Raw genomic sequence first — 17291 nt, forward strand, 5'->3', positions numbered from 1 at the left:
TTTGACATTCGAGGGTTGTTTATATGAGATAATGTATGTTACGAGAATTTTAGTTTGAAATACATTAAATGATCATCAATAACATCCGTGCCGGAGGCACGGGTTATACCTAGTACTATATATGGGGAATCAAATTGGGAATTTGACACTGAGAGGGATTTTACAGAATTACAGTAGTTCACCCACCTATACTTCCTATGATAAAAAGAGTTAAAAAGAATGCACCAGCCGGGAATCGAACCCGGGTCTGTACCGTGGCAGGGTACTATTCTACCACTAGACCACTGGTGCTGATGTGTTCATGGTCTAAATGGAGGCTCACAAGATAAGTGTTCAATTGCTCTGCCTCACCTAAGTTTCTACCCTCATTTTGAAGGATCTCATTTTCATGTAAAATGCAGATTCAATCTTCATCACCAAAGAGTCCTCCATTGATTTGTAGACCAGCATGTGTGGGATCGTCCTCTTTGGTAGTTTAATTCTAATATCAGATTCTTAAACTATAAATTCTACACAAACTTAATCCATTTAACAGCAGCTATAAGGATTTAAAGCAAGTAAATTGATTAATCTGACTCCATTGCTAAATATATGAAGCCATAAATTCAAATTCAATGATACAAATAAATGATCACCAAACCATGAATGAAGTAAAGCTGAATAGCTGATTTCAAGGCTAGGAGTTAGTGAACAAGAAAAAACTGAAAGAAAGAGAAATTCAGATAACATGAACTTTAGTATCCTCTCCAATCACCATAGTTACATAGTTTTACACATACTGAAAATAAAGATGATGATTTCTTAATCAAACCCACAAGAGCATTTCCAAATTCAGCTCCATTGTTGATTTTACAAGCGAGGTACATGACACAGTTTATAAAATATCTTGCGCCTCCAGACGACTAAAAATCATATCCCAATATTCAGATGTCTCATTTTGATCTCTACCATAAAGGGAAAAAGAAATAATCCAACAATACAAATTAGCCTAAAACAACGGGTTTATTCCCCGGCTCAAGACTCCCAAGTTTGTTTCAGGACATGGTGGTGTTAGTGTTTATATCCACGTCCTCTGGGCTTCTTCAAGAACTACGAAAGTAAGATTGTTGTACTGACCACGAAAGAAAATAAAACAAACACGAACCTGCTTAGATGAATGTCTACCAATCCTCACAACATCCTGGATGTCTTGTATCCTTTTAGTCACACAGACCCACCAGCTTCTGCTCATGCTTATAATTGAGTTCTTTCTCATTGAATTCACAACTAACTATTACATGAGTTTATATAGTGTTTAGAGGGAAAAAGTAATCAAAACAGAAAAGAAGAATTAGTTATAAAAACAGATAGAGGTTGTTATTATTAGTTGTAACTAACAATAACAAACTAAAGTTATGATATGGTGCTTCTCGTCATGATCCTATACTTCGCAGTCTATATACTCCATTACCCCCCCCCCCCCCTCAAACTGAAGTTATTGTCGAGACATGACTCTCAGTTAGTTGTGAATTCAATGAGAAAGAACTCAATTATGGTATCAGAGCTAGATTTCTCTCCCTTCTCTGCGAATTTCTCTCTCTAAAACAGAAGCTTCTCCGTCTTCATCTTCTTCATCAATTCTTCACCAATTCTTCTTCTAAATCATCAATTCTTCGTAGATTTCATCAATTCTTCTTCTAAATCATCATCAAACTTCCTCTTTTCTTCGAAATCCTGAAAACCTGAATCTGAATCAACATGGAAAACATGAAGATTACATCTCTCTCAATCAATTCGATGGGAAATGCTATTCCTATCAAACTTCAATCAGATAACTATCTCACTTGGAAAGCTATGTTTCTTCCAATTCTAAAGAAATACAAAGTTTTGGATCTAGTTGATGAACTAGGCCTTGTCCTCCTCAATACAGTGATGAAGAGAAGCGACTCAGCAATATTACTAATCAAGACTATATTGATTGGGTCGAAGAAGATCAAACTCTTCTTATATGGATAAATTCCACACTATCTGATTCAGTTATACCGTATGTGGTTGGTAATTCCACATCCAAAGAATTATGGAAGAACCTTGAAGATTTGTTCTCCACTTCATCTACTGCTCATATCATTCAATTACAAGATCAACTTCGTGAATGCAAGAAGAATGAATCTTCTATTCCTGAATTTCTTGGTAAAATCAAGAAAATTTGTGATAATCTGGCAGCTTCTGGTAGTCCAGCCACTCCAAATGAGATTATAGTTACTATTTTGAGAGGATTACCACCTGAATATGATTCCTTTGCCTCTGCTATTCGTATTCGAAATCCACCAGTAACAATAGCTGAACTTCATAATCTTCTCATCAGTGAAGAAATTATGATCAATGATAAATTGAAAAGGATTCAATCTACTACTACATTTGTTAATAATCAAGCATTGCTTCTTCAATCCTCCTCTGGAAGAGGTCAAGGATATGGCAGATTTTACAATCAGAATCAATTTGGGAGAGGTCAAGGATATGGTCGATCTAATGGAAGGGGAAGACAGTCCAATCCAAACAATAGTGGTCGACATAATTCATCTCAATTCAATAACAAATTTGGAACTAACTCTAAGGATCGACCTGTGTGTCAAATATGCAATAAGGTTGGGCATACAGCAATTGAATGCTATCATCGAATCAATTTTTCGTATCAAGGTCGTGCTCCACCAACCAACCAGGCTGCTATGCTAGCAACAGCAGATATATTTGGGCATAATCCCTGGTATGCTGATTCTGGAGCAACGAATCACATAACTCCTGACCTAAACCAATTGGCTGCTCCTGTTGAGTTCAATGGTCAAGAGAAGATAGCTACTGCCAATGGTCAAGGTATGTCTATTACTCACACAGGCCATGTTTCATTTCTTAAAAATCATAAGCAATTTAGGCTGAATCATGTCCTTAGAGTTCCTAAGGCTTCACATAATTTGCTTTCTGTGCACAAATTCACGACTGATAATCAGGTTTCTTTAACATTTGATCCTTTTGGATACTATGTGAAGGACTTGCACTCAACCAAGACACTTTTCCAAGGGCCAACTGATGCTGGTCTTTATCCTATTGATCTCTCCTCTCAGTTCTGCACCAATAATAAAGCTCTCACAGCTCAAAAGTCTGATGAAACAATTTGGCATCAAAGACTTGGACATCCTTCATTTCAGGCACTTCAAAGGCTTAAAACTGTTTTGTTTCCTTCTAATAAGACAATGAAACCTATCTTATGTTCTGACTGTCAACTAGGCAGAAGTAAAAAGTTACCATTTCAGTCATCTATTACAAAATCTACTGTACCTCTAGAACTATTACATATTGATCTTTGGGGACCAGCTCCCATTCCTTCTGTCAGTGGTTACAAGTTTTATGTTAATATAATAGATGATTGGTCTCGATTTTGTTGGGTTTTTCCTCTATTTGCTAAATCTGATTTTCAACACACATTTAGTACTTTCAAGAATAAAATTGAAAACCTTCTAGGTTTAAGAATTAAGACCATTAGAACTGATGGAGGAGGAGAGTTTTTACATAATGCATTTCAGAGTTTACTTAAAGAAAATGGTATTACTCATCAAATGACTTGTCCACATACTCCATTAGCTTATTCCCATTCCATGCTCTATCAACTGATACCAACTTTCAGGCCATTCACGGTCTTTTGTATAGGTTAACCTTTCCTTTCATAATTCATACTTATCTTCGACGCTTCATGGGTTTTTATCGCTTCTCTCTGCATTTTTTTATTGAGAAACAATGGCAACATACTTAATGAGTTAGAAGCATAATACAGTTGGAATAAATTATGGAGCAGTACTACCCAAGGAGCTCCCATGGCTTGGGTAAGAAGCTTGGTTGACAGTGAGTTTAATCGTCTCCGTTTGAGATGGTTTATATATGTCCATACACTCCTCCAGATCAGCATCATGCCATCACACGTGAACCCTCCAAGAGTCCAATCCGGTGCCTAAAACCCAAACAAACTAGAAACCAACCTAGTATCTATGCTAACCAAGTCTAATTCAATATTGCCAAGTCATCTTGTGACCCAAGTCCCCGAGCTAGAACTGGGACAAGACTGCAGGCCCACCCAGACCCAAATCACCAAAGTGACCGTTTTGAGCCCTAACGTAACGAAAGACTTCATGTGTTTGAATCTTACGTGTCAGTTTCGAAATAACTATTATACTTTAAACAAATTTATAAAATCTAGTTGTAGGCTTGTAGCTTATTGGTTTAGATTTTAATTTATGTGCAAGAGGCCAACTGATCAAGGGTTCAAATTTTCCATAAACACTATTAATTTTTTTATTTATTCTTGTTATTTCCAATACGCTCTATATAAGGTCCTAATTTGTAACTCCGCTTGAAGCTTCTCAAATATTTGGGCCGACAGTGGACAAGAGTCAAACTATCTTTTGGTTGGCCATGTTTAGGTTACTGTCAGGACTTCACAAAAACAGTTAGTGCTTTCATCTGACTCAACCGATTCGAAGCCTAGCCCAGCTGTCTTATCGGTTTAGCAAACTAGAAATAACACCCTTCTTATAAAAAGAATGACAGGAAAGATGAAGAAAACATATCAAAATATGCTAAAATCTTAACATTTTTTTTTGGACATCAAAAAAAAAAAAAAATGCTAAAATCTGAGTCAACGGTTCTCATGCTCTCTCTCTCTACTCGTTCTCTCTATATGAAGGTTCCCGATGACTGATTTAGCGTACTCTTTTATATCAAGGTTGTTTTGATAAACATAGAAAATTGAGGTTGAACCATAAATTTTTACGCTTTTATATTAGAATCTCTTTGTTGTAAAAATTAAACATCACAACACTTGAGGCAAAAACACTAGTTTACATAACTTACTCTGTGATGGATAGACAAAGAGTAATTATGTGGGAACTTATTTCAACCCTTTAAGACTTAATTTCTAACATGAACTATTTAAATGGACTATACTATCAAACCCTACTTTGGCAATATGTTTTGTTTTAACATCTAATAATTTAAGTCATCAAGGACGTTCTCTACCATATTTTCCTTCCCTATTGAGTGGTGGTATCTTGGACTAAATATCATATGAGGGATTGGGTTAACCATCCAAAATGAGGGAAGAAATAGGAGAAATAAGTTTCCCATCCTAGGTAGCCAAAAAATGGAAGGCAGGTCCAAAGAGTCAGGTTGAAAAAAAAATTGACGAAATAACCCTTGGAAAACAAAGTATTTACGGTTCATGCCATCGAAAATTACAAAATTGCCATCAAACTTTTCTCGGGAAACGATTTTTTTTTTGAAAAAGAATCTGACAACCCGTCCATCAGAATCTGTACTGTTCAGAAATTTACGGAATTGCCATCGAAAAATTCTCGGGAAACAAAATTTTTTTGAAAAATTGTCTGACGCACCGGGAAATTATTTTATTTACAGGAAATTTTCTTTTGTACTATAAACTTTTGTACCGGGAATTTTCTTGTGACCGGGATATTATTTTATTTACCGAAAACTTTCTTCTGTACAAGACACTTTTGTACCGGGAATTTGAAATTTCGTTTGAAAATTTCAAAAAAATTTGAAAATCTGAATTTCTTGTGTACGGGAAATTATTTTATTTACCGGGAAGAGATGGTTTGCTGGGCGGCAATTTGAAATTTCGTTTGAATTTTCAAAAAATTTGAAAATTTGAATTTTTTTTGTGTACAGGGTATTATTTTATTTATCATCCAGTTTTTTTTTGTCAGGAAACGTCAGCATGTCCCGTCCAAGGGCAAGAGGGGGATAAAAAAAAAATCAGGAAACAATGAGTTGTCCTGACATTTGGACTGGAAACTCATTTTTTGGCAAGGTTGGATTTATTTTGGTTTTACCCCCCAAAAATTGGACCTTTCACTCAAAAGTCCATATCGTGTTATGTTTGAATGTCCTTGTAATTCAGAAATACAACGGGTTGGGCACGGTAACATTTAATATAACTTATCAATTTTGTAGATGTCGCTCGATCTTGCTAGGGACCATTGTTTGAATTCCTAGCCAAACATCCACGCAAGGGCGGAGCCGGGATTTAAAGACAGAAATCCCTGGGAGCTTCAATCCTTTTCGGCCAGAGGAAGGATATGACAAGATATGACAATTTTCTCTCCTTTGGGTTTTCAGTAGACCATGACTCTGAGAAGATTGTTGCCCGAGATTGACGGAGTAGAAGAGGAGTTATACCAGGATTACATAATACAAATTATATGATGACTTAGCATAGTAAGATTTGAACTCTCACTTACAGGAAGTAGTGTTTATCAGAACTACAGTGAGACCTAAAAAAACCACTGAATGATGGCTGGTATATAAATTTTATAATTATAGTCTTTAAAATTGGAGTTTAACGTGTTGGTTCTACTAAACGTTAGATTTCGTCTCGTTGTTTTAAGAGATTTATATAGAGATTGTGGCAGTATTGTTAATCAGCATTGTGTTCTGATGACTTATTGTTGCCGAGTATTGTTGTATTTAGTTGGAAATTCTGGTTTGATGCCATAATATGGAGTTTTATTTGTTTATTAATTCATGTTTATAGTGTTTATCTTTTTCTCTTCAGCTAACTTATTCTTAACCATGAACTATAACATAGCTTTGGCTGGTCATAGTTCTTACCAAAATTTGCCCGTTGATCCTTCGACTACTTTTTTCTTGAAAGTCATTTTCAACGTACTAGATACACAAATGTTTAAAGTACGCCCGCCTGTAAACCCTTGACACTTTCTGTCCTGTGTGGTTAGTAGGATAGGGGTTTACTCCGGGTGGGTGTAATTGTATCATTGTTGTACTAGATAAAGACTCGAACCACTTACATTGATAACTCATAATGCTTATTAGGTATAGCACGGGCAGGACAAAACTCATTGAACTCATTATGTGGTTAGCACGTATGAAGGTATAGTGCCTTCGTATATATTGCATTTTGATGGGGTTTGCTATAGCTGGCTTTGCCTTTGCCCCTTGGTCTTGCACCTTTTCCCTTTAATCTCATTGATGCTAAAGTGACTAATTTCGTCTGGTATCGCATATCACTTGAATCATTTTAATTAGAGGACGATTCAATCTGCAATACTTTTATAATAGTTAAGACTGAGAAGAATTGAGAGAGCGATTCAATTTAAGTAGAGATTATATTTGTGAACAAATAACTAATAATACTTGTAATTTGGATAATCAGAATATAAGAATTTTCTTGAATCTGATCTTCTGTAGTCTTATTTGAACTGGATAATAAGAATTTGCTTGGCAGGCAAGACTAATACCAAATGAATCAGTTTATGCTGTTGGACGGAAAATGTTTCTCAATTTTCTCCCCCAGTTGACTTCTTCCTCATTGAAGAACCACCGATTAGTTCCTGTATTTGATATCTTCCATAATTGCAAAATTTAAGTGAACACTGCTTCATCGGGTCAGTAGTTTCTTCTGTTCCACCATTGTCACATTCAGAGTCGATCCGTTGCCTTCACTTGGAAATTATGAAACTGGTGGCTTATTCTGTCTGTTAGTTTATACTGGGGTGTGTTAGTTTGTATTGGGGACTCTGATTTAGATAAATACTTATGTTATGGTTTGGGTCTTCGTCTGTCAATTCAGATTAACTCCAACTTGCTTCCGATGACCTGAAGTAGCACGGACCATGGGCGGGGAAGAATAGGTGCATAAAGTCATGCAATGACCCGAAGACAAACCTGTTGGAATCGGAGCCTATTTTGGCTCGAGCCGACTCGTCAAACTCAGAAACGGAATGCGCCATTGCGTTCGTCTCGTCGAGCTCTACAATTTAGAGCCAAGAATCACTCAAATCCGATTCCGGATGAATGAGAAATTCAAGGTTAAAGTTTGAACGAAAAATCGGTTGAAATAGGTACTAAATTGTCAAAGAGGACAAGTCACGTTGGGGGGCATTCGCGCGAAGAGAACGCGCTCAGATCTGGACGGTAGGCGTTCATCGCGCGGATTTGCGCGAGATCTGACGTCTGGCGTTCTCTCCGCGTTCGGGCACACTCCGGGCTACATCTAACGGTCGCGATTCTTCTCGGGCGGGCATCTCGCGGGCACGCGCGAACGCATCTGACGGCCAGCGTTCCGTCCGCGTTTTCAAGCGCGATCTGATGGCCCAAGATGAACCGACTCTTATATATTCAGTTATAGCCCCTGGTTTCGAACAGTTGTGCTCTTTAACCCAAAAGACACTATACACCTATTCAATTCCTATAAATACCACCCAAACTCACTTCATTTTTCATCAATACAATTCATTCTCTTCTTCTCTTCCCTTCTAACAATTAGAGGTTCTGGTTAGCCTAGAATATCTAATTAAAGAAGTATTTTCTAGAGGTTCTGGATAGACTAGAATATCTAGAAAAGGAAGAAAGAAGTCTCGAGTGAAATTTGAATTTCAGAAGCATCTAGAAGATCATCCGCATTAGTCCAAGAGCTCATAATACTGACAAAGGTTCGTCCGCTTTCAGAATATAGAAGTACCATCTTAAAATTCTGAAAGGTTAGTCGTTGTATCCCGAAGGCATTCACCCTAACGTTTGGTACTGTTACGGGGGTGTAAAATGTCTTAAGGAAAGAGAATCTATTCTCGCCTCGACTACATATTTAGAAAGAAGGAATATTGATATATCATTATTCTGTAATTATTTATTTCTCTATAAGTTAGAGAAAGGAAACTCTGTCTAAATCAAGCCAAGACAGAAATCGACTTATCGATTTGATAACCAGAGAAACAACAATCTTAAGACATTTTACATTATTTCTCTAGTTATAAGAAATTGATTTGTTTTAATTTCTGTGTGTTTCAGAAATGGCAAGAACAAGAACCACTCTACGGGTTATTCCGCCTAACACCACGAATGGGGAAAAACCAGAGAAGTTCAAGGGAACTGACTTCAATCGTTGGAAATTGAAGATGATGTTCTACCTCACAACATTGGGCCTGGTTAAATATTTAACCGAAGAGAAACCCACCTATGCAGAAATAGAGGATGAAGCACAGCGTACCGCTGAAATAGAGGCGTGGAAACAAGAAGACTTCTTGTGCAAGAACTATATCCTGAATAGTTTAGATGACGGGCTCTATAATCTGTATTCAGTTATAGAAACATCTAAACAACTGTGGGACACCCTTATCAATAAGTATAAGACTGAAAAGGCGGGTGTCAAAAAGTTCATCGTAGGACGATTCTTGGACTACAAGATGACTGATTCAAAACCAGTTATGACCCAAGTCCAGGAACTGCAGAGTCTCCTACAGGAACTACAGGCAGAGAACATGATATCGAATGAACCTTTCCAGGTCCGAGCTCTGATTGAAAAATTACCCACGGGGTGGAAAGACTTCAAAAATTATCTCCGCCACAAGAATAAGGATATGAGCCTTGAAGAACTCATCCTAAAGCTTCGAAACGAAGAGGACAGTCGCACTGCCGAGAAGAACTCTGAAAGACTCTCGAATGTGAACGTCGTAGAGACCGGTCCAAGTAAGAAGCGTAAGCATCTGTCTAAAGACGGAGGAAAGCCGAAGAAAAAGACGAGGTTCGACCTATGCTACAACTGTGGCAAACGAGGCCATATGGCAAAGGATTGTCGTTCCAAAACCGGCAAAAGACATAAGAAGTCGAATGACCAAGCCTCGCTGATAGAAGATACCGAAACTCAGAACCTATGTGCTATGGTTACTGAAGCCGAAGAAGTGACTGAGAAACTTCAGAACTTGAACCTCTGTGCAGTGGTATCTGAAGTCAACCTGGTTAACAACCAGAGAGAGTGGTGGGTCGACACCGGAGCAACTCGTCACATTTGTGGTGACAAAGGCCTCTTCTCCTCTTATACCGAAATAGGTGAAGGAGAAACCCTGTTCATGGGAAACGACTCAACCACCCAGGTCAGAGGAAAAGGGAAGATCATACTAAAGTTCACTTCAGGAAAGGAAGTAACTTTGAACGATGTACTTCATGCTCCAGATATCCGAAAGAATCTGGTTTCTGGTTCTCTTCTAAGTAAGAATGGGTTCAAACTAGTCTTTGAGTCAAACAACTTCGTCTTATCTAAGAATGGGATGTATGTTGGGAAGGGCTACTTATGTGGGGGGTTATTTAAACTAAATGTAACCTCTGTAACGCCAAAGGCGTCTATTATTATTAATAAAATTAATAATTCCGTTTATATTGCTGAGTCTTTTAATATTTGGCATGAAAGACTAGGACATGTGAATAACAAGTCATTAAAGAAATTAATGAACTTAGAGTTAATTCCGAAAGTCGAAATTGATTCAAAACGAACATGTCAAACATGTGTTGAATCAAAGATGACTAAGACATCGTTCAAATCAATAGAACGAGACACAGAACCTCTAGATTTAATTCACAGTGATATTTGTGACTTAAAGATGGTTCAAACCAGAGGTGGTAAAAAGTACTTCATCGCTTTTATCGATGACTCCACTCGGTTTTGTTATGTTTACTTACTAAGGAGTAAGGATGAAGCAATCGATAAGTTCGAGCTTTATAAAACCGAAGTGGAAACTCAACTTAATAAAAAGATTAAGGCTTTGAGAAGCGATCGAGGTGGAGAGTATGAATCTCCTTTCGCCGAGATATGTGCGAAGAATGGCATAGTTCATCAAACGACGGCTCCTTATACACCTCAACAAAATGGTGTAGCAGAACGGAAAAACAGAACATTAAAGGAAATGATGAACGCGTTCTTGATAAGTTCTGGTTTACCTCAGAACTTGTGGGGGGAGGCGATATTATCGGCGAATCACTTATTAAATAAGTTACCCCATAGAAAAACCGGTAAAATTCCATATGAATTATGGAAAGGAAGGATGCCATCCTTTAAATACACGAAAGTGTGGGGGTGCCTAGCAAAGGTATTAGTTCCTCCTCCTAAACGGGTCAAGATAGGACCTAAAACTGTGGACTGTGTATACATAGGGCCTGCAATAAATAGTGGCGCCTATAGATTTCTAGTACAGAAGTCTGAAATCGAAGATATACACGTAAACACCATTCTGGAATCGAGAGATGCTAAGTTCTTTGAACACATCTTTCCTTTCAAACAGAATTCAGAAGTCTCATCTGAAAGTAGAAAACGTGTAAGAGATGAGGAAGAGGAAAATCTAGAAACATCTAAAGAAGATGACATGGAAATCGAGGAAACAACACTCGAACCTCGAAGAGGCCAAAGAACAAAGAAAGCTAAGACATTTGGTCCTGATTTTCTAACCTATATGGTAGAAAATGAACCTCAAACTTTCACAGAAGCAATGGCTACTCCAGAAGCTCCATTCTGGAAAGAAGCTGTTAATAGTGAAATAGAATCCATCATGCAAAATCATACATGGGAGCTAGTAGACCTCCCACCGGGTTGCAAGCCTCTAGGCTGCAAATGGATTTTCAAAAGAAAATTGAAAACAGATGGATCTATAGACAAGTATAAAGCAAGACTTGTCGCAAAGGGATTCCGACAAAAAGAAGGGTTAGATTATTTCGACACCTATTCTCCAGTTAGTCGAATCACCTCAATAAGAGTGTTAGTAGCTATAGCATCCTTATATAATCTAGAAATTCATCAGATGGATGTGAAAACCGCTTTCTTAAACGGACAACTCGAAGAAGAGATTTATATGAACCAACCAGAAGGGTTCATAGCTCCGGGACAAGAAAAGAAAGTGTGTAGATTAGTGAAATCACTATATGGGCTAAAGCAAGCTCCAAAGCAGTGGCACTTAAAATTTGATGACACATTATTATCAAACGGATTTAAGATCAACGAATGTGATAAATGTGTCTATACAAAGGTAACTGCTAAAGGATGTGTTATTCTATGTTTGTATGTGGATGACATGCTAATTATGGGAAATAATTTAGATGTCATCAATACAACTAAAAAGATGCTTTCGAAAACTTTCGACATGAAAGATTTAGGGAAAGCGGAAGTCATTCTTGGAATTAAGGTTTCCAAGACGGCTGAAGGGATAAGTTTATCTCAAACGCATTACGTTGAGAAAATCTTAGAAAAATTCAGCAAAGATGACCTCAAAGTGGCGAATACTCCGATAGATCCAAGTATTCACTTAATGAAGAATACAGGGAGCGCAGTAAGACAATTAGAGTACTCTCGGATTATTGGAAGTCTGATGTACCTAATGAACTGTACTCGACCAGACATAGCCTACTCAGTCAGTAAGCTAAGTAGATTTACGAGTAACCCGAATAACACACATTGGAACGCCATAACGAGAGTGTTACGGTATCTAAGAAAGACGAAGGAGTACGGACTCCATTATACCACATATCCCGCAGTCTTAGAGGGATATGCAGATGCAAATTGGATATCAGATACCGACGACACTAAGTCTACCAGTGGATATGTGTTTACACTGGGAGGGGCTGCCATATCTTGGAAATCTTCGAAGCAAACGTGCATTGCTCGATCAACAATGGATTCAGAATTCATTGCTCTAGATAAAGCAGGGGAAGAAGCAGAATGGCTGCGACAATTCCTTGAAGATATTCCAATATGGCCAAAGCCGGTGCCTGCAATCAACATACACTGCGATAACCAAGCAGCGATTGCACTGGCACAAAGCAAGATGTACAACGGTAAGTCTCGACACATTCGTCGGAGACATAATACCGTTAAGCAACTTCTCTCTGAAGGGATCATAACTATAAATTATATAAGATCCAAAGATAACCTAGCGGATCCATTTACAAAAGGGTTATCTAGAGAGTTAGTAGTTGCATCATCAAGGGGAATGGGGCTAACGCCTAAAGTAAATGAGTAAAGGCATGGTGAAACCCTACCTAGATGACTGGAGATCCCACGATCTAGGTTCAAAGGGCAACTGAAGCTATATCCTGACTCGACAGTAACACTGTAAGAGATCTCTATCTCTTACCCATTCCTAGGATGACAACAGTGTTACCTGCATTGAGAGGTTAAGCATTAAGCTTTTAATGAATCCGAAAACTTAGAACTTGATTCTAACGTGAGGTATAGCAGGATACCTTATTACGGATAACCTATATGTGTGTGAATTGATGACGGTTCTATGGGAAGGTCGTCTAGGCCGACTTCTCTAAAGCACACACGAAATCGGGAATGTTCAGGGCCGAAATGAACACAACCGAGAACCTAAGTTAGTAAGGGATTAGCTGTGTGATAGCTATTTTGGATTACAATTCCCAGGACTCAGTTCAAGACGTAAAGTTCACTGCCGTCCTTGTAGACCTTGTAGTTATTCACTAGGAAAGGTTCAAAGTCGAAAGACTACCTTCTTCCGATGCAGCGAAGTTCCGCTTATGAGCTCTGTCAGTGTCAGTCTGTCAGTATAGTATGTCTGCATATATCATAGCATAAAACCTCAAATTTTCATTCATGTGGGGGATTGTTGGAATCGGAGCCTATTTTGGCTCGAGCCGACTCGTCAAACTCAGAAACGGAACGCGCCATTGCGTTCGTCTCGTCGAGCTCTACAATTTAGAGCCAAGAATCACTCAAATCCGATTCCGGATGAATGAGAAATTCAAGGTTAAAGTTTGAACGAAAAATCGGTTGAAATAGGTACTAAATTGTCAAAGAGGACAAGTCACGTTGGGGGGCATTCGCGCGAAGAGAACGCGCTCAGATCTGGACGGTAGGCGTTCATCGCGCGGATTTGCGCGAGATCTGACGTCTGGCGTTCTCTCCGCGTTCGGGCACACTCCGGGCTACATCTAACGGTCGCGATTCTTCTCGGGCGGGCATCTCGCGGGCACGCGCGAACGCATCTGACGGCCAGCGTTCCGTCCGCGTTTTCAAGCGCGATCTGATGGCCCAAGATGAACCGACTCTTATATATTCAGTTATAGCCCCTGGTTTCGAACAATTGTGCTCTTTAACCCAAAAGACACTATACACCTATTCAATTCCTATAAATACCACCCAAACTCACTTCATTTTTCATCAATACAATTCATTCTCTTCTTCTCTTCCCTTCTAACAATTAGAGGTTCTGGTTAGCCTAGAATATCTAATTAAAGAAGTATTTTCTAGAGGTTCTGGATAGACTAGAATATCTAGAAAAGGAAGAAAGAAGTCTCGAGTGAAATTTGAATTTCAGAAGCATCTAGAAGATCATCCGCATTAGTCCAAGAGCTCATAATACTGACAAAGGTTCGTCCGCTTTCAGAATATAGAAGTACCATCTTAAAATTCTGAAAGGTTAGTCGTTGTATCCCGAAGGCATTCACCCTAACGTTTGGTACTGTTACGGGGGTGTAAAATGTCTTAAGGAAAGAGAATCTATTCTCGCCTCGACTACATATTTAGAAAGAAGGAATATTGATATATCATTATTCTGTAATTATTTATTTCTCTATAAGTTAGAGAAAGGAAACTCTGTCTAAATCAAGCCAAGACAGAAATCGACTTATCGATTTGATAACCAGAGAAACAACAAAACCCATCCTGGTGCCCCAATAGATTGTGGTATAGAGAGGCAAAATAACTAACTCTACTATGACGCATATCACCAGATACCAATCAATGACTATAAGAAGTTTGTGGTGGCGCTCCACTACGAAGTGTCAATCGCTATAATGATATATGCAAAATGAACTGATAAAATGGGGTGGCTCCAGTATCTTAACCACCAGAATTAAAATGTACCAGTACATTAGAACAAATACTTTGCATCTACTTGAATTAATTTAGGGTTCAAAACAGCCTAGAAACTTTATTACTTGACAACAAATCTATATAACAAAACAGAGTGGGGTTGTGCTGACTGGGACAAAATAAATGCTCCTTGATGGTGAGTTGGATTTTGATTTGGACAATCACTTGAACAAAATAAATACATGGTGATTGGGACAAAATTAGTGCACCCAATGCAAATTACAATATTTGAGTCCCAAGAGAATCTGAACCCTTGGATCCCTCTTGAATTGGCATCGAAACCCTTCCTCTGCCCTCTCTCTTCACGTGCACCGTTACACACCTCTCCCTCATTTACCTTCAATTGATTCTCAATCTCATCATCTTCTTCCATTATATGTTTCTCAACAACAAAATCTACTCCAACTTTACCGTCTCTCTCTTCTTAAAGAAGAAAAGAACTTGACAGGTTTTAGGTAATGAAATCATCTATCCTATTATCTGTTTCTCTCTCTCTAATGGGTTTTATTTTTTCAAGCACACATTGCACCAATATGTTCGAGTTCATGACGTTGAGGATGTCATTGCAAATTCTCACTGTTATCCCTATCTTTCTCTCTAGGTTTTACGATAGTAAATTTGTTTTGGTGTACATATTTGTAATGATTCTATTATCTACATAGGTTTCGAGAGCAAAATATGAATCGTCTAAGGGTTTACTATCTAATTTATGCCCTAAGGAAAAAGACTTCGGAAATCAGGTATAGTTTTTCTAAACTTTCTATAATCATTCGTCTTAAACATTGATTTCTCTTCAAGAGCTATGAATCTAAGCAGACATGGTACTCTCTATTATCTTAATTTATGCCTTCTTCAATCTCTATTAACTAGCTTTTGATTGGAATCTGTAATTTAGTTTGTTTATACTATCGATACACAAAATGGAAATTGGGAAAAATATGAAGATGTTGATAAGCAAGAGAAATGGAAAATCATTGATATTGTCTCGAAGAATATAGTAACCTTTTGTTATCTCCCCTTTGATTTGCGTTGATGTCAATATTAGGCATTTTGAGAATTGAAGAACCTTTAGCTTACCGTTCTAATATATATGGTTATTTCAGGTGTAACTTAATTTATAATTTTACCTTCAAATGGAATTTTATTTGCAATTTTATTTCAGCTTTAAGATATAATTCGAGGGAGTGAAACGAAACCAATCGATACTACTGAAAGCTCGGAAACCATGAGAATGTTACTCAACTCTGTGGTTACATTGTCATTAATTAAGAAGCACAAATAGTTCAACTGCCAATAGGTGTCATTGGCCAATACGACTTCAACTGCCAATATTTGTTTGCTTCAATCCATTTTCGACATTAAAGATGAGACATCGGTTCTTCATGAAGTCGATGAACTTCTTTGGCTCAGTGAGAAGACATGGTCTACTGTATGAATTTACAAGTTCATACATAATGTGTGTTTTATGTGGGTCCTCTTTCAACAATATGTTTTGGACAACACAAACCAAACAAGAAATTTTATGTGCTTCTCTAACTAGGTTAACTGAAGTTGCAAATCTTGTGAAGAAAGCAGATCTTTTAGATATTGAATATATTCAGATTTTGTCATCCATTGTTACTTCAATGCTTGGTTGGTTTAAAAAGAGATTGCTTGATTATCATGATAGCTTTCAAAAAGGGACTGCTGGTTTGATGGAAACTTATTCCCTTTTTCATTATGGGCTTCAAGGATTTTAAATAAAGATGTACCAAACCTTGGAATGGTATAAGAGAGAGGGGACTCAATGGTGGAAATGGGTAATAAGGTGAATAACTACATACGGTCATCGGTGAGGAACGGATTTGCTAAGGTTTGTACACTATTTCATTTTTCCCTTTATTTGACTCGAGACAGATTATTTGGCCGTAAGGTTTTTATCGAACACATACTTCTGACTCTGGCTAATTTTGAATCAATTTCAATCAGACATAACACTTGACTCAAACTCTGTCTTCTATGAAAGTCTTTATGCAGGTGATGTTGCAAATGCTTGTATCCGCCCTGCAGCCTTACGAATTCTCAAACAAAAATCTCGCTCTCCTCATTGCAATGCTAATGGATAAAGCTTAACCTTTAGTCTTAAAATAAGTCATCAAAGCCACATTTGATTCATTCCTTATGGTTCTACTTGCGGGAGGAGTATCAAAAACCTTCACTCTATCAGATCATGAGATGATCGAAGAAGATTTGAAAAGCCTTAAACTTGCCTTTTCCTCGTGTATGGACGGAATGATACTCCAAGAAGTTGCAGAGAGAGGCTGAAACGGTGGAGGTTTTTTTTTGGGACTAATGGGTCAGCTTCACCAGACACCCATGATCATTATCGTGTCATAGTTTCTTCTTCTTTCAATTTTTTGTATTTTTGAACGCGGGTTCTAAGAAAGGGGTTTCCTTAACTTCGATTTGACGCCGGGAGGTAAGTTGTAAGGACTTTCATATGTATCTATATAATAAAACGCATAGATTTGTGACAAACATCATTTTTTAATTATAGATAAATTTATCATTTTTCACATTCAAATTTTCTTCTTTT

At 37.9% G+C, this 17291-nt stretch overlaps 1 long non-coding RNA gene and 1 other non-coding gene across 2 annotated transcripts; one reads left to right on the forward strand and one right to left on the reverse strand.

Moving 5' to 3' along the window:
• Window positions 1-220: 220 nt before the first annotated feature.
• TRNAG-GCC (transfer RNA glycine (anticodon GCC)) lies at window positions 221-291 on the reverse strand. Its single transcript has one exon. It is a non-coding gene; the product is annotated as a tRNA-Gly (tRNA).
• Window positions 292-15169: 14878 nt separating this feature from the next.
• LOC147533895 (uncharacterized) lies at window positions 15170-17233 on the forward strand. Its single transcript, XR_015227941.1, has 2 exons — window positions 15170-16568; window positions 16722-17233. It is a non-coding gene; the product is annotated as an uncharacterized LOC147533895 (long non-coding RNA).
• Window positions 17234-17291: the final 58 nt, after the last annotated feature.

This window comes from Eschscholzia californica, unplaced genomic scaffold (genome assembly GCF_041429995.1).
Source record: "Eschscholzia californica isolate CP2 unplaced genomic scaffold, dmEscCali1.0.p SCAF_6, whole genome shotgun sequence".
NCBI classification, from domain to species: domain Eukaryota; kingdom Viridiplantae; phylum Streptophyta; class Magnoliopsida; order Ranunculales; family Papaveraceae; genus Eschscholzia; species Eschscholzia californica.